The 27,759-nt window shown below is 40.4% G+C and overlaps 2 long non-coding RNA genes across 2 annotated transcripts; both read right to left on the bottom strand.

Moving 5' to 3' along the window:
- Positions 1–348: 348 nt before the first annotated feature.
- LOC116688672 (uncharacterized) lies at positions 349–27,218 on the bottom strand. Its single transcript, XR_004331834.1, has 2 exons — positions 27,138–27,218; positions 349–1,358 (listed from the first exon to the last, which is right to left on the bottom strand). It is a non-coding gene; the product is annotated as an uncharacterized LOC116688672 (long non-coding RNA).
- LOC116688670 (uncharacterized) lies at positions 6,920–7,693 on the bottom strand. The gene is made up of 2 exons (XR_004331832.1): positions 7,637–7,693; positions 6,920–7,024 (listed from the first exon to the last, which is right to left on the bottom strand). It is a non-coding gene; the product is annotated as an uncharacterized LOC116688670 (long non-coding RNA).
- Positions 27,219–27,759: the final 541 nt, after the last annotated feature.

Below are 27,759 nucleotides of genomic sequence, written 5' to 3'. Positions count from 1 at the left end.
CAACTCAAGGTGGAAAATCAATTTTTTTCTTTCCTGAGATCTCGAAAGCCTTACAAATGTTTTTTTCCCCCACTAGGTCGGATTATAGGATACATACAATCATGTGGCTGCTTAAGTGAAGATAGATGATAAACCTTTGCTTTGAAAGGAACCAGTTAGATGTATAGTCTGTCAGGAGACAGAGAGTGAATGGGGTAAAAAAACAGGAAGGAGAAGTCTGGTGGGAAGACACTGGCAGCGACTGGAAGGTGGCAGCAGACGGCAGTGGTGACGAGAAAGGGAACGGAAAGAGCAGGAGGTGGGCTGATGGACAGAGACAGAGCAGAAAATTGAAGTACATGTAACATGACACAAATGGACAAAAGTGTTTAGCTAATGATTTATTATTAAACAGAGCAGGCAGCCCTCCCCAGCCCGATCCCCCAGCCTAGCCCAGGCCCCGGTCCTATTGTAGGGAGATAGAGAGGCAGATAAGCAGGGCTGTAATGGTAGTCAGATGGCAGGTGGGCTGGCCGAATCCGGGGTTAATCACTGCTAAGTGCTGTGGAGAGGGGAGTACACGGGGCCTGGCTGAAACACTGTATCCTGGGGGGCATTGGGAGGACAGGTAAGTCAGCCCAGGTAACTCACCTCAGTGGTTCAGAGAGACAGCTGGACTCTCACACTGGATGGTTAATGGTGTTAAGTCAAGAGAGTCGCCACAATGATGTTACATCACAACACACTCCCTTCTGTCTAACTCTCTGTCTTGCTCTTTCAAACCATGTTAGGTTCTTTTGTACGTGCTCCATCCTGCCTTATTGCCTGGAGCATTTCCGAGTAACACAAGTGATTTAATCTTCCTGAGAGGAAGGAGAGAACACTGTGTAACAGAGTAACAAAATAGAGGTCTGTAGACCTTTAAATGGAACCGTTCTAAAGCAAAACAAAACAACTTAAAGTAGTTTTTATTTCACAAGTGGATGACATGCGTATTAAATTTGGATTTAAAACATGATGATAATGAAGACCTGAGATTACAATTACTGATAGACCAAAACTGACATCACAATGAAAACCCATTTCATGTAGTCCCTCTTTAGTTTCAGTTCATTCACATTTTTACATGGAGTGCCCCCTATGTGTGGCTGTCTCCACACTAAGCTGCATTTGCCTGCAGCGGATATCAGACTACATGAAAAAAAACAAGTGGCCTCTCCTGCCACAGCATGAAATGCAGGCCGCCGTGCATTTAAACTGGGGATGACAAACCCATAATGAAGGCAGTAATTGGAACAACATTTCAGGTCCACGGTGAATGTATTGCTCTGGTATCCCTGCTGCCATCAGGTCCTTTTCCCAAATCATTTCCAAACGTCCTGCAAATCAAAACAAAACACGTGGAAAGGAACACAACTTTACAGCGCAGTGACTTCTGATGGGTCATTTCTGCTGGAGACTGCAGTCTGCGAGGAGGTGGGTCTTACTTAGCCCCTAACATGAAACAGGCTGCCACTCTGGGCTACATTCAGCTGGAGACATCGAAGGTTTTGGTGCACTGTTACTCCAACACACATGAGATGTTGTTGTGTTCGGAAATACAAGCTGCACAAAATGAGTCTGGATTGCATGCAATCTGCCCTGCGATAACGGAGTTGTGAGGGGGAATAAATGCACACATACACCTCAATTTCCACTTTAAGACACACACAAACACCTTCATCTTAAAATACAACCATAAACCGTATAGCTAGCCTATTCCTCTGCCTGCTCCCATAAAATAGAGTCGTCGTAAACAACAGATGAAGTCATCTTGTTTTGAAGAAGCAAAGAGGAGAGGTCAAGTTGAACAGAGAGCCTTAGTTAAATCATCTGCTTGTAGTAAACAGTTGAGAGGAACATCTATCAGCCAGGCACGTGCCGCTGACAGTATAATAATAAGGTAGAGAGAGCTGGAGCGTGCACTGAAAACAGATGAAGAGAACCACTTCTCTCCAGAGACAGAGGGAAAGAGAGAGAGTGAATTAGGAAAGAGAGGACAAATAGAAATTGAAACTTAGCTCATCACCTTTTCCATCAGCATGGCGGGTGGTGCTGGTGTGACTGAACACAGTAACACTGTGGACCCTGTTCATAATCACAAGGTTACTGTTCATTGTTGGACATGACCCGGAGGACATGAGTGACTAGGTGGGCAGCCAGACACTGTGCTACTTTGCGGATAATTACCTCATGACGACAAAGTGAATTTTAATGTACAGTCTCCCGCAGGAACGCTTTAATGCCCTTAGAGCTAGTATCTATGCACTTCTGTGTAATGTTTGTGTAGAAAATGCCTACACACACGTACACATCTCTCGCTCTGTCTGTCCGTCTGTCTGTCTGTCTGTCTGTCTCTCTCTCTCTCGCTCTCTCTCGCTCACACACTAGGCTTTCGCCAGCCAGTAGACTTGATGTCAATCAAGTGGATGTCTAATTAAAAGTAACAGGAGGAAGCTGCTGGGGACAGCTATCGCTATCGGACTCACATTTTCATATGAATGGCCTTTTTTAATTAAACTGAACAGCTAATAAGCCTCAGTATCCAGACCATGTAGCAGTTTAACAGACAAAGAGCCACAAAGAAAACACACATACACATACACACACACACACACATACATAGAAAAGAATGGGGGATGAGAGGTAAAGACAGAAGGATGAATAATGAAGAATCAGAAGCAGAGTGATGCATTGCCTTTGAACCTGTTGGCTCTCCTTTGTGTATGGAGGCGCTTTGCCAGCAGCTATTGTTGTTAACAAAGTTTATTTAACGCCGTTGATGGTATTAAAAAACACAGTCCAACAGAATTTGCCTTTGCCATGAGACAGGGAGAAATGAAAGTGAGGTAAAAGAAAGAGCACAGAGCGCTATCTCTTCCTTAGATGAAAAGGAGAGTCTACAAACAATTTGGGCACGTGTGCTGGTTATTCTGTCCCACGGCTAAGGATAATTATAAATATATTTAACTTAGGGTGACTGGATCAAACATAAAACAGCAATGCAACTAAACCAGCTGTCTTTATTTAAGCCAAGAAAGGCATAACAATAGGAGTAGTTTGCCAAGTGATTTGGGGTATCATACAATTAATTGAAAATGAAAAGTAAAAAGTCACTGTAAAATCCAATCTAGTTCCATCAATGGGTTTAGCAGCTGTTGAAAAAAAGGAAGAAGATGACAACTTAATTCAGTGACATGAATTTAAGGCTTAGCGGCATGGTTTTATGATGTTCAGAGTTGTTCTGCCACGCTCTAACAATGACATTTAGCAGCTCCAACAAATAGCTTTGTTCATGAGCCAGACATAATTAATGTGTTGATCTTCTTCTATGTGAAATCAGCAAGCCACTCAAATCCGGTATTTCTGAAAAAATGACAGATTTTCTTCTTTACCATCCCTCCCTTCTCATATCAACAGTGTGACGGCAAATGTACATAATCACACCAGGTTGCCAAGATGTGTGTGGAGAGAGAATGGAGACAAAAGCTAAATATTTGGGATGTATGATTCCCATACTGCAAAGATTTTTCTGTGGAAGAGATTATGGTTCCGTTCTAACAAACACGACAAATCTCCATTTTCCCAACCTTTTACAGCAGATAAAAGGCCTTGGATCCCTTTTCCACACTAAATCCCAGATCAACTTCTCCTTAGCTATTCAAACCACCCAGCAGGTTGTTTCTAAAAGGCTTGAAAGTGAGCCTAGAGATAGCCAGCTCTGGCATCTCAAATGAGCTCTCCACGCTGCTGTGATGTGCGCTCGACTTGCTAATTCGCCCCCTTTCTTTCTTTTTCAGAAACTTTTAACATCATGACCCCAAGAAACATTTGCAAACTATAACAATAAAATTAACTTGTAATGAGCAAAATAATTGCACATCAAACGCTGCTCAATGGTGGAGCGCAAGCTTGTAAGAAAGGGCCCAATTTACAGATTACATGGCTCATGACTACCGAAGTTCAAAACACAGAGAAATTGGTTGTGAAGTGAGAAAAAAGGGTCCTTCCAAAACGACTCCGAAGCATACTTTAAACTTGTGTAATGGATACGCTGCGGGCAACTGGGCAAATTTACCATGCAAAGAATCTCCATTCTGCACGCAGTACTTCAAAGGCGAAAGGAACTGAGTTTCAGGGAGCCAGTGGGCACAGGGAGAGAGGGGGAATGAATTCGAGATGCACATTTGTCTCCTGGAGTGACAGAAATTGGCGGGGGGGGTGTTCAAAATGAGAGATTTAGCTGATCTAGGGCAGAGTACTAGTTCAGTCAACACCACAGTGCTTCCTCAATTTTCAAAAAACAGAAGAAAATCATACAATAGAGAGGAGAAATGATGAGAAAGTTAAAATTGGAAGGCAAGACGTGCATCAAAACTCAGAGGGGATTGGAGACATTTTTAAGAGCAACAGAAAGAAAGAGAGAAATATGGTACAAGTTGATGTATTTTTCTCTATCAGGCAGCTGCCTTTTATGTCGCGTTGGTAGAGGAAGTAGAGGGAAGATTACATTAGCAATGATAAAGTGGCCAATGTCCTGCCATGTCTTACCATCAGATACACACACCACCACACACACACACCACACACACACACACACACACACACACACACACACACACACACACACACACACACACACACACACACACACACACACACACACACACACACACACACACACACACAAATAGCAGATTACACCAAAAAACACCTAAAACTCAGATAACACTGGACTGCAGTGGACAGCTGATATCACATGCCAGGGAAAAATATCTGATTTTCAGGGCTAAAGCTACATGGTCCTCTTTGTGTTCAACAAACAAATTAAACAAATTGTAGGGTTGTTTATTCCTATACAACTTCTGTATATTGTACAATTGTATCAGTTATAACTAAAATCCTGTAACAAGGTCACAGAACTTTTATGTTAAAATGTTTAAAGGTCAAATACAAAAAAACACAAAGGTTCCTCAGACAAATCGCGTTGCTATTTATTTAGCTGTCTCAGAATGTTCAAAAGAGACATTTTCTGGGCCATGATGTTGGTGCTCATTTCTCACAGTGCCTCCGCTTTCACCCTCACTCATTCTGCCTCTCCTCCTCTCCACTCTCTCCCTCACAAAGCAGTCTCCTCCTGTTCTGGCGCCTTATCTGATGGGAGCTCTGCCACTGTTTGCATAAAACACTGTTTATAAGGGATTGCATATGTTAAAACATTAAAACACACACGCACACACACAAATGCTGCAAACAGATGAGCACACACATACAAGTTGAGCTGTTCTGACCTTGTTAAAAAGCTGTGTAACTGACGTGAAGTGGATTTGTTTAAATGAGGCTTTTTCTTTAATATTGTCAAAGAAAAGGGTCTTAAACCACACCACAGACAGAAACGTTTCTAAATCCCAAAGTGACATCTTCAAATTTTTTTTTTTGTCGGAACAGACCAAAATATGGGCTGAAATATGTGCCAAAAGAAACTGAATTTCATTTTAATCAATCATTTATATTTCAATTTGAATTGCTAAACTTATATAGAATAATTGCATTGAAAACTGAATTTGAATCACATAATTTTAAAAATTGTACTGTGTAATTTGAATCATTGCATTGAAAAACTGAATCTGAATAATATAGTTTGAAATTTAATTTATTAGTTTGGAACTGAAATCCAATAAAATATGATCATTATTGAAAATTAAACTCTCTATATGTCTTCACATTCAGTTCTCACAATTCAAATTCTGTTCACAAAAATCCATTTCAAGTTACTGTGACAGACATCCGTGTCCTTGAAAGATGATCGAGCACAGATCAATGTATATCTTCAGCGCTCCCAAATCCCACAAAATCCTATGCGCGGCTTTGCCGCCTTGTTAAAAAAACAAAAAATAATGGCGGATGTGAGCAAAGCAGAATTGGAGTGTCATCGCTGACCGCGCAAAAAATCATTTAAATGTAAGTATCTTTAATGTTTGCTATACATTTGTCATCACCATTAATGTGTTACAATAAGGTAAACGCTTTAAGGCTGGTAAAAATTGCTATTAATAATAAGGAAAATACATCACAAGCTAACGTTACGCTAACTGAACCTATCATTTAATATCAGGCTGTTAGCTGGGTTGCTGTCTTTTGTTTGTAAAGTTTAATGTCTGGTGGCATTTTCATCTCTTTTTATATGCCGTTACTGTATATGCGTAATGTTAGCAGAGATTTAGAAATTGGTGTTTATCAGTTGTAGCTGAGGATTGAAGGTAAAGCTGCACCTTTTTTTTTAAATTTACTAGCAACGTTAAATAAAAGTTAAAATGTATGAGAAGATTCCAACGTAAAAAGTATAACGTTATGTCATAGCATTCATAACGGTGAACATCTTTTTCTTGTGTTTTCTGTCTTTTAACAGGGACTAAGGGACAAACGGAGGCGGTCACTGAGAATGGAAGCCACAGCAGCAAGTTGGCCCTGGTTTTTCAACATGGATGAGGCATTAGGACAGTCTGCACCAGTCTGCAGCAGTGGGATTGCTCCAATCCAAGAGGAAAAACAAGGCCCAAGTGTGCACTAGCATCACCAGAAGGGAGAGATGGAGAAGAGGAGAGGGAAAGCACAAGACAAGAGAGCAGGGAAACAGAGGCCATAGAGACATGTTGAATAGATTATTTGCTATATTAGAGCTTGACGTTAAGAAAATAAATGCATTAAATTAACTGCTTTGTCTGTGTATTTAAATTTTTAGGTGTGTTTATAATATAAACTGTTTTTCAATGTCTATTTTTCCATCAATTTATGACCTGGACACAGGAAAATTCTAACTGAATAACTATATTCAGATGCTACCCGTTTTAATAATAACTTGTTAGGTATACAAGTTCTAAAAAGACATTAACGATGTGTATCTTCAATATAACATTTATTCAAACATTACTATATACTGTACACAAGTATATTCAACATGAAGCGGCGATCAGACTCAGCTGCCGATGATGGTGTTGCTTCCAGACTGCAGACAGAAGGAGAAAGCTTTAGGTTAATCCAGTAGTTATCCAACCTGCCCTGGTAACATTAGAATTGTATCAAGTATATTTAAGCATACTGTAACATGACGGACCTTTATGTAACTGTAGTACAGTTGTCAGTTAAGACCATGATGAAGTGTAAACTAACACACTAATACCTAGCTTTTCTGTGTTAGTGGTTGTTTATCAATGGCGTTATTATGACTTTTCATATGTTGGTTGAAGCTTGTGTGTCTATAGTTCTATTTAACCTTTCTCACTTGCAATTTACTGCATATCATGTGGTAGCTCATTAGCTGGTAGCGTTTACCTTGTTGTAACTGCTGATCATATTGTGCACCGCATTTGTTTGAAAGATAGAAGCTACTGGACAATGAGCTAATGTTACATGTACGCAGTAAATTACAAGCTAATGTAAACCGTTAGCTTCTGTAAGATGAATGTAATTAAGATTAATTAATGCAATTCTCAATGCAATTGTTATGACAACTACAAACATGAAATCTCACGAGTTTTTAATTTATTGACAAGGGATAAATAAGAGATAACGACTATTGATTACATCATAGCCTATTAGTGTCGGTAATGTTACCTACCATTGCACGTTGTGGGCAAAGTTGCAGACAGTAGATTCTCCTCCTGCAAGCAGACTGGCGATGATCCACCTTCTCGATCTCAACAAAAAGATTGAATTCAATGTTCCACAAACATTTCATCCAGTGTTCTGAAATGCAGTGTGCACAAATGATGTGCACTTGCTAGCCACTTCATTCTTCATATTTTATTGGATTTCAGTTCCAAATGAATACATTTAATTTCAAGCTATACTATTCAGATTCAGTTTTTCAATGCAATGATTTAAATTAAACAATACAAACTCAAATATAAATGATTCAAATTCAGTTTCTGTTGGCATATATTTTTTATCCCATACCAAAACCCCAATGTATTAACAACAACACAGAGGATAGCATTAAATACTACAATTTGAGAATGGTTTGCCTTTTTGCTTGATGAACATACTTAAGGGATTCATTTGTCTTTAAAATAGTTCTTGATCATTTCCCCTTGATCGACTGATTAATTGTCTAATAGTTTCAGCAGTAAATAGGAGCTAGGGCTGAATGATATTGTGTTTTAGCATCGATATCACAATTTGCGCATGCGCAATAGTAACATCACAGGACGTTGCAATGTTGACGCTAATCCTTTTTTGCTGCTTGATGGAAAAGTAAACGTTAACCATTCTCTTTTTACATGATTATTATTGGCCAACCCTTCCCCTTTAAGACAGGTAGCCATGTGGGCAACCTGTGTGTGTGACGTTAGTCCGACGAGGTTTATTGATGTGGAAAGTGAGGCTCTCAGTGTGTAGAAAAGTACCGTAGGGGGCAACTACCGCTGACACAGTGATGCGCATAGTTTTGATGGGTAGTCAGTGAAGCTACAGTAGTCAGTGTTTTATGTTCGCTGCAAATACGAATTAAATTACCTGATTAATGCAACATAATCACAACGTCTCCCGGCCATTTCCCCCGCAGAAAGCTGCTACCAGCCAGGCTAAAGCTAATATAGTTAGCCTAAAGAAACAAACGTTACAGTTCGGAGCTGCGATGCAGGAAATCTACAGAAGTCTGTGTCTGATCTAACGTAATTTACACTGTTTAATTTTTCTTGGATACAGAGAGTTTGTTGCTAGTGCACGCGACATGCAGGTCTGATCCATTTATCAAACTAACAAGCTGGCCCCGCTAGTTGACCACAGCCTGAAATTTAGAGGATGCAATATGCAGTCATTGTCATACACTTTAGCCTGGATTGATAGTATTATATGAATACAATGGTGTCATGCTAGTCAGCCAGTGTATTTCTACCTAATTTCCCTCTCCAAAACCACTTCAGAAGAGTAGCGTTAGCCACATTACTTGATTTGGTGTTTGTAAAGCATTAAAGTTCAACAAAAAAATGGTACAGAAAAGATCCTTTTTCCTTTTTATCTTCTGTGTACATGCACTCCCCTACAAAATCACAACAGTAGTCGAAAATGATTTAATATTTCTAAATAGAGCTATTTATGTAATCTTTTAAAAAATAACTTTTTCTTTTTTCATATCGAAATATATTGCAGGAAAAAAAAATCGCAATGTCAGTTTTTTATAATGTTGTGCAGGCCTAATAGGAGCATTCTCAGAAGTCTTGATTACTTACATTTAATAAACATTTTATTAAGTTTACTCTGCACTTTGTGAGAAAGTAAAGTGCAGTGATAACTGCTGTGGCAGCAGGTCCTAAATGCTATTAGTCTTTCCATCAGTCTCGCTTCATTTTCCTCCATTTGCCTTGAGAGTTGACCGTTTTTGTGCTCAAGCAAAATTCTGCCATTTATTTTCTCAGAAAATTAAGTTACTTCTGCAAATTTACACTAATCTACTAAACTTACACAAACCTCAGGCTGCAGCCATTTAAAGGTTTGTTTAACATGCAACTTGAACTCTGTGACTTTTAGGTCAACCCTTCCTCCACCCATGATCCATCGCCTTCCCTTCTCCACCCCTCTCTATTCTTAGACCCTCAAACATTGATCAATGGTCCATGTGGGTCAAGCCAGCGACACCTTTTGCTCTCTCGGATTCAAATTATAAACCAGACGGGGTATGACTAGTAAAATACAGTACATCAAGATGTGGGTTCGATTAGTCGACCACAATACTTCCTGAGGGAAGTTTCCTCTCAGCTCACACCCCTAGAATATAGCTCCTCGATATCCTAACGGCAAACAATGACTGTCTATGCTTTGGTCAGTCAAATCAACGTGTCTTTTCCTGTGGGGACAGAGCCCTTTAAACTGAGCAGCCAGGGAGTACGGTTCCCAGAAAGCTGCAGAGTTAGAATTGTGTATAGATTGGGAAGGGGGCTGTCAACAGAGACGAGCCTTTTGCCCTGACACATGACCTGACTACATCCGGGTCATGTCGTGATAGCCTTCCTGAAGGTTATTCGGAGTGCCAGCGGTGTTTCACATGACCTCCAACACATCGCATTCCTCAGGGCTAATATCATGAAGCCCCTTTCTTTGCTCTCTTTCTCCCACACACACACTTTCACACCACTCACTTTTGCCCACTCCCAGTCTACTTATGTCACATCCAATCATTTATTCAGTCTAACCACAGACAGAGGGTTGATCATTGCTGTTTGATGTGTGAACATCATTAGAGCTGAGGGTATGCAGCGATGAGCTCATGAGGAGATGATGGTGCCCATTTGTCATGTCTATGAGGGGAATAACTTATTCACTCAACAAAATTATAAAAAAAGTCAGTTTCTTGGCTATGCAGCAAAACTGGTAGTTTCCTTTTAACAGGTGAAGGTTGGGTAAAATGGATTTAATTTTTCCATTGTGGTATATTTAATTTTGTATTATATATATATATATATATATATATATATATATATATATATATATATATATATATATATATGTTTTTGGAAACAAGTTGCCACGTGTTTTACAGAAGACATACAAACAAGAATAAAATAACATTTTTATAAAGCATCTGGAGATTTAAAAATGGTCTTACAAAGATTTCTTTTTATAGTTTCAAACATTTTGTGTTTTAGTATTCTTCCAAACTCGCTCAGAGCCTTTAAACCTCTGAGTGAAAACCCGACTCAGTGCTCAACTTTCAGTGCATACACAGGTTGGGAGAGTTGGGTCTGGGTACATTAGGGCAGGCTGGGGGTATTCCAACGGTGCACTGAGGCCACGTGATGGGTTCCCACAACTCAGGAACTCTGCTTCCCTAAAGCTACAACAGGAAGCAGAATTTAGGGACAGGCTAATGGACAATCATTATTCTTTCTGGCTCCGTTCACTCTCATTTGTTCTACTAGTGTGAGAACATAGAGCCTCTAGCCCCCTGGCACAAAAAGGCAGTGGTATCTGCACTTTGTTCATTATGCTGCACAAGTGATAGCCAATTTTCCCATTCTTTCCTTCTTGGCTTTTATTCATTTTAATTCATCCTCTAGTTGAGCCATTTCCCCGGCCGCTCTGCTCTGCTCAGTGTCTAGGTCGCTACTCGATCTCTCGAATCCTCTTTGATTGGTGGAACGGAATGAAAAACTGAATAAATAAAAAGTTTCCTCTGAACCAAACCGTCATTAAATGTCACTTCAAAGCAAAAATCCTATATTTTTAAATGTGAACATGTAGAGGAGGCAACTAATCAAAGCACAGGGCAACTTTAATTTTCTGTTCTTTTTCAAAGTTAGATAACCCAATATTGTTTGTTAAAATGGCTGACAGCATTCTATCCTCCTGTCTCAGCACGTCCAGTCTGACTCAAATGGACCAGAATGGATAAAAGAAAGGACGGGGTACAGGCAATATGGCTACAACTGTTAAAGTATGTTTGAGAGACAGCCAAAAGAGACAGACCCACCAAACTGGGCCAAAAGAGAGCTTGCTGAATGGTGTGTGTATTTAGGGGGCAGCAAGGATGGGAGACATTTTTTCTTCAGAGTGCCCATCTCCATTTGCATAATTTCATTCCCCACGAGCAACAAAGAAAGGAAGGAGATGCTCAAACAAAACCAAATTGACAAGGGAACAATGGTGGCCTGAAGGGTCATTTTAAGGGGGTTAAAATTCCCTAAATCATGGTTTAATATTTCGTCAGGCTAGTTTTGGAAAATGCTATTTTGCCAGAGCTCATTCAGACTTCTTTGTCTGATTTGACACCCAAAATACATTAAACCTGCATGTTCTTACATAATACAAAAAAGAAATAAAAAGAAAACAATGCCTTTCATTTCACTTGTCAGTACCCGTTGTCTTTGCTAAAACCAAAAATGAGCAGCAGCAACAGATGAAAGGCAGGGATGATGTGGACAAATCAATGATTAATGCTCATCCCTCCAAAGTTGAGTTTGAGATGCATAATTCCCCAAAGACCACAACCTCTATGTCACATCAAATGAGTGGAAAAAAGACAACAGGCCGAGGAACTACAGCTCAGATTGACAGTTGCATAAAAAACACACATGTTCACCAAAGGTTTGGCTTAACTGGAAAAGTTTAGGTCAATATATAAAGAGGGGTAATGAAAAAAAAATCACAGTTGTAGTTGCTGTATTAAGAGTTTGGTGAAAGCATGGTTAAAGGTACCCACACAGCTGGAAGAGGGGCAGGTGTCAAGAGTGAGAGGGCTGATGTGAGGGCGAATGAGCAGACAAAGATGGATGATGGATGGTGTTGATACAAGAGGCAGCAGCCCTGCTTTATCTAGGCAGCACAAGCCAGACCTGCCGGGGTGATGGGTGGGCTGTCAGCCCTTTGTTTATGGACCACCGCCCATCTCCCATCTCCTATGTACCCCAAAAGCCTAGATCACTCAAAAATAGCTGCTACCTCACCGCTCTTGGTCTTTCCATCTCTGACTGCCTTCCTTTTTCATTTTCTTTGCTAACAAACGACATTTTGTCTTTCCAAGTTTGTTTCCGATGTACAGTAGAATGAACTCTAAAAGTGTCAATTCAATATTTATACATCGGCTGGCAACTGTGAAAAAATATATTACATTAATTGTAATAATTTTAACTGTTGATAATGAAATGCATCTTTGAGACATTTAAGTCCACGGAGGAGGAAAAAAAAGAGAGAGAGAGGAGGGGAAGAAGTGAACCTAATCCAACCATATCCCCACGAGTTGCACGCTTCCAATTAACGACTGGTTGGTTTATCAGTCTCCGACGGGTGATTGCTGTTTTTAATCATTTTCTTTCTCTACACGGTTTCTTCCACTCTATCAGTTCTTCCCACTCTTATCATCTAACCCCTCCTCACGCTGTCTCGCTTCCCAAACGTTCTCTGCTTAGCACTGCCTCTGTTTCATCATGTTTCTCATGGAGGCGAACTCTCACGCTGAGTCTAGCATTAAAGCTAGGTCCGTATGTTAAATAAACATTGACGTGTGAGTTTAAAATCTGCCTATGGTTGTTCTTTAATCCCCTTCCAGAATGAATTATATGGCTCCACATCCCATCAGAATTAAATCTCCAAACCAATTGTGTGATCTAGCCTAAATAACAGAGACACTAAAGTCAATTCAAATATTGGGACAGAGATCAATGCATTAACCCACAGTATTGAAAGTTAGATAAAGTTTAAGTCTTTGGCTCAGGACAACAGAGGGTATGTTTAGGCCTTTTCTCCTGACTCATCCAGGAACACAGCTGTAGTCCTCTGACAAAAATCAACAACCACCTTCTCTTTCACCCGCCTTTGTTAGTGTGATTGATTTGGAGACCTGAAATGTGCCTGTCACGTTGATCGATCTGTCCGCTGAATGGGGGGTTTTCCCCCCGCCCGTTAGCATTGTAATAAATAGGGGGTGACGGGCTGTTGACAGAGCAGCAGTTATGGCTTCTTTAATTTGCCCGACCCCTCACACTGACAGAGACTCATAACAAGGTGACACAGCGTTGTAATGGTTACGCTCAGTCACCTCTTTATCAGGCGGAGAGAGAAAGTAGAGGTGGAAGTGTATAATGTGTGTGGAGTTTTTGGGTCTGTGTGTGTGTGTGTGTGTGTGTGTGTGTGTGTGTGTGTGTGTGTGTGTGTGTAGAGGCTCACTGATTCGAGGTTGTCTCACCTCCCTCTGGTCAAGGTGTTATTGAGAGGAGGGCTGTTATCTCAGTCCATGATGCTGCCTCACTAACGGGAGTACACCATCCCTACCAATCCCAGCGAGCCGAGCAGTATGTCCGGGTGGGTCGTTGCTAGCCACATCCTCCTGGGTGGGCTATAACTCATCTCAAGACGGTGATAGAGCCTTATCTCTCCACAGGCCTGCTCCACACCTCCTCTGTCTTAGGGAAAATATTTTCTAGTGCTCCTGTGTGTGAGTTATAGCACGGGTTAAGGTGACTGAATAGGGCTGTCTGTTTGGGTTGTCTTGTGAATTTATGTATGTGTGCACAGAGGAATGTGTACATTTATACAGTATGTGTAGGTCTGTGTAACTGAAATGTATTCAGCATGCAAACAAGTTGTGTTTGTGCTTCATCTTAATGTATCCTATCCCATAAGGTGAAACACTATTGTCATAAGTTATTTTATCACATGAAGGGCATTGTAACAGTTGCATCTGAGGGTTGCCCCCCGCCTCCCTCCACAAGCACATACACCCCCGTCCACCCACCTTCCCCATCCACGCTGCCTCTCTCTGTCATCTCAGCCTATCAATCAAAAATGTATTAAGTCCAGAGTCGAGGCCGATCAAAGGCAGAATTCCTGGGAGGAGAGCAGATAAGGCCTATCTCATTAATAAGTGCTTTACCATCGTAGGAGCCTGCGCGCCTCGCCACACCCTGCCTGCCTCCCTTTGATATCTAATTATCCATCCGTTTCATTCTGTCAGAGAGGGAGGAGAGGGACAACTCACAGTGTCTTCACAACCAAATACTTCTTATGCATGTGTGACTGTGTGTATCAGGATCTGGGCAAGGGGCTACACCAAAACATCATGACATGCTGCAAATCCAAAATGTTCAGAGAGTGGCACATGTAAACAAATGCAAATAAGATGTTCTTGCAAAGGCATCTAGGCCCACGTTTGTATGGCACCCCTCCTGAAAAGCTGTCATACATATAGTGAGAGCATGAGATGGAGAGAGGGATCTGTTTTAAAGAGTGTAACACTAAAAGCTAACTGCTGCTGAGACTCGGAGGAGACTTACAAATCTACCCTTTAACAATCTGTAGGAGCAATGAGCTCTAAGAGTGAAGACCGATACGATAGTGTGTGAGGAAAGAAACAAGATATTAAAACATCAGGGTAAGCTATTGAGGAAAGGGGACAATGGAAGGAGTGCAAGGGTTAAGAGGATTTTTAAGAAAGGCTGGTTAAAGACTGGTGAACAAAAGAAGAAGAAGAAATGAAGAAGGAAGGGAGAAGTAGAGAAATGAGAGAATGGGAAATGGGAGAGAGAGAAAGAGCAGGGCATTCTTTTTCCTTCTCTCCTTGGTTTTCTGTAAGAGTAGCTCAGAAAGATAAGGCTAAAAGGTCCGTCAGTCTGTTGTGGAACAATCCGTTCTGTGTCTCTCCCCTTTTTCCCTCTCTCTCTCAAGATACTGTCTTTCTCTCTGTCTAATGGCACAACTCAGATTTCTAGCGATGCCTCTTGTGATATGGCTCATCTCTGGTGGCATGGTTTACTGACATCACTTGTCCAATACAATATACTCTCATCCCTTAAAGAGCAAACCAGCTGCAAGTCTAACGCAACAGAACATTCCTTGAACACTTTGGGCTAGTTCTCTTTATTAAAGAACAAACTTTCAACATAGCTAATATTCAAACCAGTGTCATTTATTGATATAAAGAAAGACTATTCAAAGCAACAATAAAGAGCTGAAATTATGTCTTCATTTAACTGAGCCGTTCAAACCCTCGTCCCTAATCGCTCAAAGCAGACTAAACTAAGGAGGATTTAGAAGAACAAAACAGACACACAACACAGGCCCACGTGTCGAACAAAGACTCCAAAGTCTGCCTCCCCATCCCATGTCCTCTTTTAAAAAGAGACCTTCATCTCTTGGTGTTCCTGTTATGAAGAGACTTTCTTCAGAAGAGGTGTGTCAAAGACATGGGTCACAATGTTTACAAAGACAAGCATAGCATCCCCTGCTTTTATTTCCTGTTTTATGGGATTAAAATTAAATGAAAATAAAAAACAAATTAATTTATGGCTGAATAACATATTTTTATGTTATTTTTAAATGGATGGGTTTAAAGCGTGAAAGGGAATCTACAAAGGCAACAATTAAAGTCAAAGGATCAAATTGGTTTCTAAAACTACATTTTAATTATGTATTTCTAAAGGAAATTTTGATTTGAATCCAGCAAACAATGCAAACAATGAATATTATTCAAAAAGACTTAAAGTCTCAATTCTGAAGTTAAGACACCAGTTAATCAGTAAATAATCAGCTGTGAATTCTCTCTCCCGCTCTTTCTCTCTGTTTCTGGCTCTGACCTGTTGTGAAGTTGCCTGAGGGTTTAAATAACTGTCTGGTGCCAGGCTGCCTTACCCCAAGGCCTTGTGGGAGATGAAGAAGAGGTCAGCAGAGGAGTGAGTTTGTGTGTGTGTGTGTGTGTGTGTTTGTGTGTGTGGCCTGTACAGGCAGATACATGAAAAGGCAGAGAAAAGGGAAAAGAGTGTCAATGGAAAGACATGGGAATAGGTGAAAAGAGATATGAGCAATCATGGGACCCAACAAGAGCAGAAAAGCATGTGATAAAAATGCCAAATTGGCCATATTCAAGCCAATGGCAGATTCACAATAAAAAAAGCTTATTTTAATCAAATTTGGACACCATCCATATTGGCACCCTCTCAAATTTAAAGCTAAGCAAATGTAGGCTCCCTATTTTTACAGCAACTTAAAAAGTTATGATTACATAACAACACACAAATAGGACCACAGCTAAAACTGCCTTTCGCCCAACCTCAACGCTTGGCTAAATCCCTTCTCTTGAAGCACTACTATGTGTGAGAGAACATACAGTGGTGTGAAAAAGTGTTTGCCCCCTTCCTCATTTCCTCTTCCTTTGCATGTTTGTCACACTTAAGTGTTTCGGAACATCAAACTAATTTAAACAATACTCAAGGACAACACAAGTAAACACAAAATGCAATTTGTAAATGAAGGTGTTTATTATTAAAGGTGAAAAAAAAATCCAAACCATCGTGGCCCAGTGTGAAAAAGTGATTGCCCCCTAAACCTAATAACTGCTTGGGCCACCCTTAGCAGCAACAACTGCAACCAAGCGTTTGCGATAACGTGCAATGAGGCTTTTACAGCGTCCTGGAGGAATTTTGTCCCACTCATCTTTGCAGAATTGTCCTTATTCAGTTACATTAGAGGGTTTTCGAGCGTGAACGGCCTTTTTAAGGTCATACCACAACATCTCAATAGGATTCAGGTCAGGACTTTGGCTAGGCCACTCCAAAGTCTTCATTTTGTTTTTCTTCAGCCATTCGGTGGTGGACTTGCTGGTGTGTTTAGGATCATTGTCCTGCTGCAGAACCTAAGTTTGTTTCAGCTTGAGTAAACAAACAGATGGTGGGACATTCTCCTTCAGGATCTCTTGGTAGACAGCAGAATTCATAGTTCCTTTTATCACGGCAAGTCTTCCAGGTCCTGAAGCAGCAAAACAGCCCCAGACCATCACACTACCACCACCATATTTTACTGTTGGTATGATGTTCTTTTTATGAAATGCAGTGTTCCTTCTACGCCAGATATACTTGGACACACACCTTCCAAAGAGTTCCACTTTTGTCTCATCGGTCCACAGAATGTTGTCCCAAAAGTCTTTGGGATCATCAACATGTGTTGTGGAGAAATTGAGACGAGCTTTGATGTTCTTTTTGCTCAGCAGTGGTTTTCTCCTTGGAACTCTGCCATGCAGGCCATTTTTGCCAGTCTTTTCCTGATGGTGGAGGCATGAACGCTGACCTTAACTGAGGCAAGTGAGGTCTGCAGTTCTTTGGACGTTGTTGTGGAGTCTTTTGTGACCTCTTGGATGAGTCGTCGCTGCGCTCTTGGGGTAATTTTGGGCGGCCGGCCACTCCTGGGAAGGTTCACCACTGTTCCATGTCTTCGCCATTTGTGGATAATGGCTCTCACTGTGGTTCACTGGATTCCCAAAGCTTTGGAAATGGCTTTATAACCCTTTCCAGACTGATAGATCTCAATTACTTTCTTTCTCATATGTTCCTGAATTTCTTTGGGTCTCGGCATGATGTGTAGCTTTTAAGGATCTTCTGGTGGACCTTACTGTGTCAAGCAGCTCCTATTTAAGTGATGCCTTGATTGTGAACAGGTGTGGCAATAATCAGGCCTGGGTGTGGCTAGAGAAATTGAACTCAGGTGTGGACAACCACAATTATAGTATGTTTTAACAAGGGGGGCAATTACTTTTTCACACAGGGCCATGATGGTTTGGATTTTTTTTCACCTTTAATAATAAACACCTTCATTTACAAATTGCATTTTGTGTTTACTTGTGTTGTCCTTGACTATTGTTTAAATTGGTTTGATGTTCCGAAACACTTAAGTGTGACAAACATGCAAAGGAACAGGAAGTGAGGAAGGGGGCAAACACTTTTTCACACCACTGTATCAGACCCACAAGAACGTAAAAGAGAGGTCAACCCGCTGGAGTGAACCTCTGCCTGGGTGGCACTGCCTACACCCCCAGATGAACTGGTCTGGTTGTGATTTGGTTCTGCAGACGCAAAGACACAGCAGATTCTTCCTTCATTTGCTTTTTTGTTCCCAGGATGCCTTGGCTAACATGGGTTAGGAAGGGGTGACAGAGAGGTCAAGGGGGCTCCAGTCGACTGTGGCCTGAGGGAGAATACTGGGGAGGGATAGCAGAGTAGTTGGGGGGGGGGGCTATCCCTCAGGAGCCTGGCCCCTCCCAAATAAAAACAAACAAACAGAATGGTCCTCTGATCTAATCTGGCTGGACTAAAGCCCTCCAAACAGACTGCCTGGAGCAGCTACTACACAGCGGCATGTCCTGTCCCTTGCAGCAAGTTAGAAGTACTGTAACTAGTAACTTCAATATAATATAACTTAATTTTACAGGATGTTTCCATCAAGAGTAAAAATGGATTGAAACTCATTTACATTAATACATTGGATGCATTAGGGGCTAGTTACAATATTTTCTGCTTTTAACTGGAGATTAATGCTCACTTCTAAAGACTGAAGACTGGGGGAAGGTTGAACTTATTTACAGATGTTACAACAACTATTACTGTAAGTACTGTACAGTATACATAAGTTTATATACTGACTTCAGGGAAACAGTATTTCTAAGGCTACTGCCTGGGAAAGCCAACATGTTTGGCTCTTTGAACACTCACCCTAAACATTCCTTCTGTTTTTGTGTTTTGAAGCTTTGCTATGGTTTAGACAGTAGACTAAACTTCTCAGTGGCTAACTGTTACCCCAACACAATGCTAAACAAATTCCTCTTCCTCAGCAGTGCACCCACCAATTGCAGCACAGCGTTCTGTCAGCTGACCAGCAAGAGAAGATGAGGGTGAGATTAGCCCAATCAGGGGTCAGGCTGAGGTTATCACAACCACTCCAAAACTAAAACAGATGGAGAACGGAGTGCAGCACGACTCAACATCTACTGTCGGACGCGTATCTTTAGACCATGTATTCTCCTGCTCCAATGGACTGGAAGAATGTCAGACGTAGATTTAGTTTTGAATTCTGGGTCAAGTTGCTTAAACAAAATAGACTGTGGACCAGCAAGTCTGAGGCTCATGATAAAGACATATGATAAGACTAGTAACTCTCGTACAGTGGTTAATGCTCTCTGTCCCTCTGAGGGAGGAAAACAACAAAAGATGCTAAATAAAGCCCACACACTACCAATCTTTAAATGTCTCTTTCTGTATGTTCATGGTCCCACAGATACCTTTTTAGATAATTGTACTGACATTTATTATCACAGACACCTAAACAATTTCCTTTTGAATAACACTGAGATCACTACCTTTTTAAGTCCACATTATGATCCTAAAAATATAAAAATACTGGACATACAGACGTGAACCAAGACAAGACTTTTATTTGAAAGTATTTTTTTGGTTGTCAGGGTTTTTAATAATCACAGGTATCCAGTTTTTTTTTTTTGTTTCAGTAGAATATAGACCTGTACTCTTACTTTCTCTTGCTTTCTGGTGACAATACAGACCTGTCTTAAACTGGCCTCTTGGGAGTACAAATAAAAACGTGTCTAGTTTGCCTCAAACATCTTCTCCTTGTTGCCTGTCAGTCTGCTCAGGATTTTTCCCCACTTTGTTTATTTTTGCATAATTGTTTGCTTGTTCTATCTCACCATCTGAAATTCAACACCCTGCAGTGATACACATAAAGACCCTCTCAGTCTATTTCTCGTTCTTTCTATCACCAACTCCTTGCACCTAGATGAGATGTAATTGTGATTAACAGTGCCAGGACAAGAGGATCCATGACTTTTGCCATGATGGAAAAACAAATAAAGAAACAGAAGAGATAAAATGCGAGAGATAAAATGCTAGAAATATGTACAACATCTTATCACAGATGCTAATCGTTTCCGTGTACGAGGGGAGGGTGGCCGTGAAGAGAGGCAATGCACGTGAGGGAGTGAAAGAGGAACTTGAGAATATCCTCCCTGTGCGTTTGGCCTGTGTCTGACTTCAGAGCTAAGCCCTTTCTCAAGAGAAGGTCAACACCAGATTCAACTTTTCACCTCGGCAGCCTAAGAGAACACACATAATACCAAGGATTACGCCATGGTGCGCTGCAATATCGCCTGGGAGACCTCAGAACAGACCTGCACATGTCAAAACCACAAAATGCAATAATGCATTTTCAATGTGAAATGTAAATTCAATTTTGGCAAATACATAAACTCACAAAGTCAGAAGAGCATCAAAAGCAACACCAAAGCCCATTGTCAACCTTCTATACTGAAAGGATGGGACTAAAGTGCCGGGGAGTCCATGACCCTTAATATGTGTACAATGATTCCACACTAAATCTGTCACAATGAGTGTGTGTGTGTGTGTGTGTGTGTGTGTGTGTGTGTGTGTGTGGTGTGTGTGTGTGTGTGTGTGGCAAGTCAGCCTCGGTCAGGTGTAACTAAACAGACAGACACGACAGACAGACAGGCAGGCGGCCGGCTGGCGTCAGCGGCCACACGCCTGTCACGACACACCACGCGCCAAAGAGCCGCATACCGCAGCACCCACACTGCGTACACACAATGAGCGCTCAGTCCCTCGCATCACGCACCAGCGGCAGCAGCAATGTGAAATATTCACACAGGGACAAAAGGTAGAGAGACGGGCAGGGGAGGGGGGGAGACCTATGAGGTGAGGACGGAGGAAAGGGTTTAAGAAAGTGGGGTTGAAACGGAGGAAGTGACATGAAATAATAACTTGTGACAAAAAAACACTTTCAAGTTTTGCATACTACAAGAAAAAAGTTTTCCTGGGACAGCTGTTTCAGAATGCAACATTTATTTTTAATTTAATAACTAAATAGCTGTCTAAAATTCTATAGTGAAGAAGATGCCCTCAGCAATAAACGGCGTTCATCTTTAGAATGATTTTACAACTATTTTTACTTTCAAGTTATCTATTGCAATAATCTTCTATATCATAAGATGGAAACAATTAATCTGTTGCACTATTAGTAATACGTTTTTCAATTGTGGATTCATTATCAACTATTCAAATTTAAATAATTGAGTAATAATTTTAATCTCATGAATCAGATTTGCTTCTCTTCTCTCTTTTGCAGGATTTTAAATTGAAAGTCTTTGGATGTTGACTGTTGGTTAGACAAAATAATCAGTTTCACAACGTCACTCTAGGCTCTGGGAACTTATGACGGCTGTTTTTCACAATTTTCTGACAACAACAAATAGATTAATTAAAAAAACAATCTTTAGTTGCTGCGCTAAACACAACTTTAATTCAGTCACTTCCTCAAACTATTGCAGTAGTTTCTATGTAGAACCTTTCTAAATAAACTATTTCTCTTTAAATTATAACTTTAACACATACAAAGCACAAACTCAATTTTCCTGTGCTTTATAAAGACTGAAAAACTACAAAGATCCTTAGAAAAAAAACATGATTCATCTCACAGTAGTCAAACCTGACTACGGGACCTGAGCTGAGACACGCTACAGATGTTTTACAGCTCTCTCCCGTCCTCTAGTGGAGCAGGAGGAGACCTAAGCTACATTAACTCCCTGCCTCTGCTGCACAACCTCCTTATCAACACTCTACCACTTCTCCACTCTTTTTTTCTACAGTGGGAAAGGTTATAATTGACATTCAGTCCAGGGACAAATGATTCCGCAGTAGGCGCGGGTATCAATCGGCTCAGGCTCCGATCAGCAGTGATGGAAACAGGACATCTGTGTTTATATCCAATAAACCCATATTTTTTGGCCTTTTTAGTCACGATGCTGTGACGCAAGTCCCTTCCCCTTAACTTCTGTCATCTTGGCCACAAATTCTATTCATCCCGGCGCAAACAGCGCATTAACTTTAAATTAGCCGGCACCGGGTTTTAAAGAGTGACTAAATAAACAGATACAAAAAAAGAGGAAACCACTGTAACAATTTCACCAGCCTCCATATTGCTTTCTACTTTTTACTAATCCTAGGTTGTAAGAGTGGCTTTACTACGGTGGCCCTGAAGTGCAAATCACAACAGCAAATAGAAAAACGCAACAGCTAATCATAAAACACAAAGGCAAATAGGAAAATATTTCAACAACACAACGGCAAATAGAAAAACAAAACGGCAAATAGAAAAACACAACAGAAAATAGGAAAACACTTCAACAAATCATAAAGCACAACGACGAATTAAACAACAAAACGACAAAATTGCCAATAGGAAAACACAACAGAAAATAGGAAAACACTTTAACAAATCACAAAGCAAGATGGCAAATAGGAAAACTAAACGGCAAATAGGAAAACACAACAGAAAATAAGAAAACACAACCGCAAATAGGAAAACATAATAGCAAATAAGAAAACACAACAGCAAATATGGAAGGAAGGAGAGGTGAAAAACACAGAAAAGTGCCTATTTTGAAATCATGAGTTTAATGATTTGTTGAAGTGTTTTCCTATATGATGTTGTGTTTTTCTATTAGGGGTTTTGTTTTCCTATTTTCTGTTGTGTTTTCTATTTGCCTTTGTGTTTTATGATTTGCTGTTGCGTTTTTCTATTTGCTGTTGTGATTTGCACTTCAGGGCCACCGTACTTCTCTCTTTTGGAAAATAGCAGAGCAAGTACGCAGTGTGTGCGTTAGGGGTGTCACAATACCAAAAATTTAGTAGTTGGTTTCTAAGATTCCATGTACTTGAAACATGAACGTCTTCATTAAAATATTTGAAAAATATCAAAATGTCATAACAAGACATACAAAACAAGTGCAATAGAGCATTGAACAACATAATAAAGTGCAATTAATGGTCATAGTTCAACAACTAGTGTCCCCACACACACTCCAGTGAACGGGGGAGAGGCAAATTATTTTTTGATCCTGTTTAAATTGAGATATGGATTACAAATATGATGTTTGTCAATTTAAAAGATAATTTTTCAACCAAAGAAAGTCTCAGTTAGCCGTAGGTTTGTCATATGACCACTAAGTTTTGTGTGAAACCGCTCAGTGAACTACATCTCTCGTCTCACACAATTTACGTCACCTAGCTTGATGCTAAACTTGTTTGCTAGCTAGCTTGCTTAGCTCTGTTCCACAACACATGTGACGTTATCTTACCTGATGTGTTTTATCCGGTGAAGTGTTTCAGCAGATAAGCAAAAGAGCAAGCAAGATCCGCTGCTCATTTAAGTAACGTTACATCCGTGGAACAACACACACAGATCGTAGTTTCAGGGAGACATCATCCATGTAACTTTGAAAACTTTCTAATTACATATTTTAATAGTCTTATACTTCAACAGTTTAACAATAAACTGAGAGTTTTTTGACTTGCAAAATTATCTATTAAACTGATGAATATCACATGTGTAATCCATGGCTCAATTCAAACAGGATCAAAAAAGAACGGAAGTAGAACGGCATGACGGTCATTTTAGTCAACTTTTTTCATTGAATCAAGAGAAACACTGAAAAGAAGGATAATGGTACACAATAAACAATTAAAAACAGACAGGCTTACTTGTCTCCTGGCAATGGGAAAGGAGTCTATAAGCTATTTTTAGCAGGTGTACCTTTATGGAAAAGGGTATACAATATGCATGACCTGATGTTTCTAACTTTGTAGGGATCTGCGGGATGAACAGCAAAGATATTAATGTCAACCATGTGTGTAGAAGTTGCTTGACCATTTTCTGCAACCAGGGCCTAATGGAGTACAGTGGGGCCCTCTTCAGCAATTGCCGACACCCTGAGCCCCGCACATCTGGTGCTAATCAGCAAAGCTTACACAAACACACACATACAAAGAGACAGACACACACAAGCAAACACTTCTGCAAAGATCCCCTTAAGTAAATCCCTCTCAACTCCTGAACTTCCGACATGACTGGGGTCAACACACTTGCCCTGGATCTATTAGTACACACACCAGAGCCGTGCAATAAGAGAGCTGGTGAGTTGTTGCAGTTAAAACACACACACACACACACACACACACACACACACACCACACACCACACACACACACACACACACACACACACCACACACACACACACACACACACACACCACACACACACACACACACACACACACACCACACACACACACACACACACACACACACACCAACACACTTTTAGACTCTGCATAGTACAGCACATAACTAACCATGAATGCAAAACACATTTAATTATAAAGGAAGAAATCTCTGTAAGTCAATTCTGAAAGGGCACACCCTGAACGGGCACTGCAATAACTATAAAAGGGGGACACAGGCAGAGAAAAACTGTGTTATCCCACTAGTCACCACACCACAGTCAGAGTGACTATAGGTTCGCTTTGCCGTCCTCCAAAGCATGCTGGAGGAGAGTCTGGCTGCGCCACATACATACTAGTCATCCTGCACATACACTTAATCTTACTACTCCTATAATCCTACCACACTTCACATTGCTGTACATACTGTAATATCTGTCCATAGGTCACATTCAGTATATCCATATTTATTCTATTTTCTTACTTTATATACTTTTAATAAACTGCACATCTAAATCTATATTATTCTTGCTACTAGTATAATGTCACTGCAACTACATTGCACATACTGTATCTGTACATGTTGCTCATACATTGTTCATATTGCATAGCCCTATTTATTCTGCTCTTATAACACTGCAATATATTTCTTGTCTTGCCAATGCACCACTTGTCTTTGCATGACTATCACATTGCACTTTTCTGCTTTTTTTGCACTTCTGGTTGGATGCAAACTGCCTTTTACTGTCTCTGTACCTGTACTCACAATGACAATAAAGTTGAATCTAATAGCATTTGGGGATGGGAGGAAAACATGTTCTGGGTTATCGGCATTTCTTTAAATCTATCACAATCGTCTTGGGCAGTGCTAAGCACTGAAGAAAAGACGCAGTGTCGCTGCAAAATAGGCTTGGAAGGCACTTGTTTTGGTGGAACATGTGAACATTTACAAGTTGTTTAGTCATGCAACAGAAAAGTCAAGATTAGACGGATAGTCTAGCTAGCTGTCCGGATTTACCCAGCAGAGATCTGAGAAAAGGTTAACCATAGTCGTCATAAATCAGCCGGAGTTTAAAATGCCAACACAGAGGAACACCAAGGCAACTGTTACCTGGCCTAAATGAGTGCTATCCGGTGTATTTTCCAATGGCAACGGAGCGATCCCGGAACAGAAACGTCAAGGATACAGACTAGAGTGACTACAGTGCAGACTGAATGACCTGATAGCTCACAAGGTAGAGCTCAAACATTTCCAAAGGCAGCCGATATGGGTTACGTTATTTACGTTATTTCCCCTATCCCACCGGTGAAACAAACCTAAAAAAGGAGAATCAGGAAGCTCTCGATAATCAATTTTACAGAAAACATTTTGACGAATCACAGTAAGAAAAGCACAGTCAGGTATAAAAAAATATTTATGAAGGCTGAATTCTAGCTGTCAGGGTTCTGGTATTGTGCATATGCTGTCACACTGGGACACTTGAATAGCACAGAGGCCTCGGTAATGCTATTAGTAACACCTGTGATCATCTTAAAATGACAATTTATAATGTCTGCTGTGAAAAAGCTCTATTGCACAAGCCCATGCAGTCCAGAATGTACAACTAAAGGGCATTCAGGGCCTTTAAGGAAAAGCTGAGTGTTAAAACACATTAGCAGATGTGTTCCTTGTTGTTGAGAATAAAATGAGTGCCACGTTTGTATCCTAATATCTTCTGGGAAAACAATTTTTTTTTGAAGCACAGGACCCACTTGAAATTTATTAAAACAGAAACACACCTGTTTCCTTTCCTGACTAACTACTTGCATGTAGCTGTGCCAGTATAGTACTGTACATAACGGTCAAATTTGGATTCATTTTGGATTATCTGTCAATAATGATTTTTCCACCTTCAATTATTTGTTAAGAATGTAAATGAAGGATTAAATACCAAAATGAAAACTGCATTACTAAAGTAATAGCATAGTAACTATAAACTTGGTTGCTGAAATACAATATAGCCCGCCCCATACTGTATAGTACAATAGCCTACTATTTAATAGTGAGCTCTTAGTGAACACATCGAAAAGCACTTGGAAAAATATCATACCTCCCTCTGCAGGTTTATTTGATACATCTCCTCAGGTAAGGCCCATAGAATGTAAAAAAAAAATGAAAAGAAAGTGAGGTAAATCCTCTCTCATCACTATGTAGGGCTACACATAGCTACTGTACAGAGAATCTTTGTTCAGTGTACAGAGATGTTTGTGTTGGCAAAGTCGTTTTTAATATTACCCCAACTTCAGTGAGTGAGACAAACCAAACAAATGGTTAGGTTAATTTAAATGTCGGTCCTACGTTATTTTAGTAATTCAAATAATTAACATTAGCCAGCTAACTTGAATTGACGTTAACATTAGCTAGTTTGTGATTAGTTGTAACGTTAGCGGCTTAGCGCTGCGCTACATTTGCCAAACTCATCGGTTAGCTGCCTAACCTCGTAGTCTTTTCGTTAATAAAGTGAAACACGCTGTTTGAAAATACGTACACTAATAAAGCGGAAATCTCACCTTTGTGTGGTTTGTCAATTTTTTTTAAGTGAGCCAGCGTTTTCATTACCTTCTTTACCGTCTTCTTTGACGGGGCAGCGTGTCGTAGGCCTGATGAGCTCACTGCTTCCCCTGTGGCCATAAACTATTCACAAGTTCCTTTCCACAACATGCCCAGCAACTACCAGTAATTGTGCAAATGCAGGCCCACAGCTGGGAGATGGGGACCAGCTCCAAACTCAGCTCACCACCTGTGCTGAGTCCCTCACCCTGCTCCATAGATCCAAGGAGACCAATTTAGCAACTTCCATAATGTCTGCGAGAAAGGGTGTGTTCAGGGTCAGGCTCTGTGCCTTCTGCCCTCAAAGCTGCTTCAGAGGGTCTCCAGACATTAGGTCTTAAGCAAGCTGCTTGGGCTCTCGGGCTAAATGGAACAGTAGGCTACTCTGACTTCAAATTAAAACTTTTTCCAGTTATACCGAATTGATCAGTTTACTCTTCCTAAAAGCTACAGCAAATACAGAACCAATGTCAAACAGTGAATGTTTAAAAAAACAAGAACATAATATAATGTAGACTTTTTATTTAAAAAAATAAAAAGATCTGAAATGGAAGACCACTATAATAATTTCCTTTTAGATAGAAGAATACATGTGATTCCTGTGTTTGATGAGTCTGGTCTATGGTTCTATACACCAATAAAAACATTAATAGAAGATTAAAGTAAAAGTGACAGGAACAATGAAAGCACATATAAAATAGAATGATGTAATAGTTAAACGTTTGCTGTATGAAAAGATTACCATCTGATCTAGCCTCACTCTCACCACAAGAACTGGCCTTGAGGGAACTGCTACGGGAACTGCTACT

Source organism: Etheostoma spectabile, chromosome 4 (assembly GCF_008692095.1).
Source record: "Etheostoma spectabile isolate EspeVRDwgs_2016 chromosome 4, UIUC_Espe_1.0, whole genome shotgun sequence".
NCBI classification, from domain to species: Eukaryota; Metazoa; Chordata; class Actinopteri; order Perciformes; family Percidae; genus Etheostoma; species Etheostoma spectabile.
The sequence above is the reverse complement of the archived record's forward strand: the minus strand, read 5'-3'. Positions and strand labels throughout refer to the sequence as shown.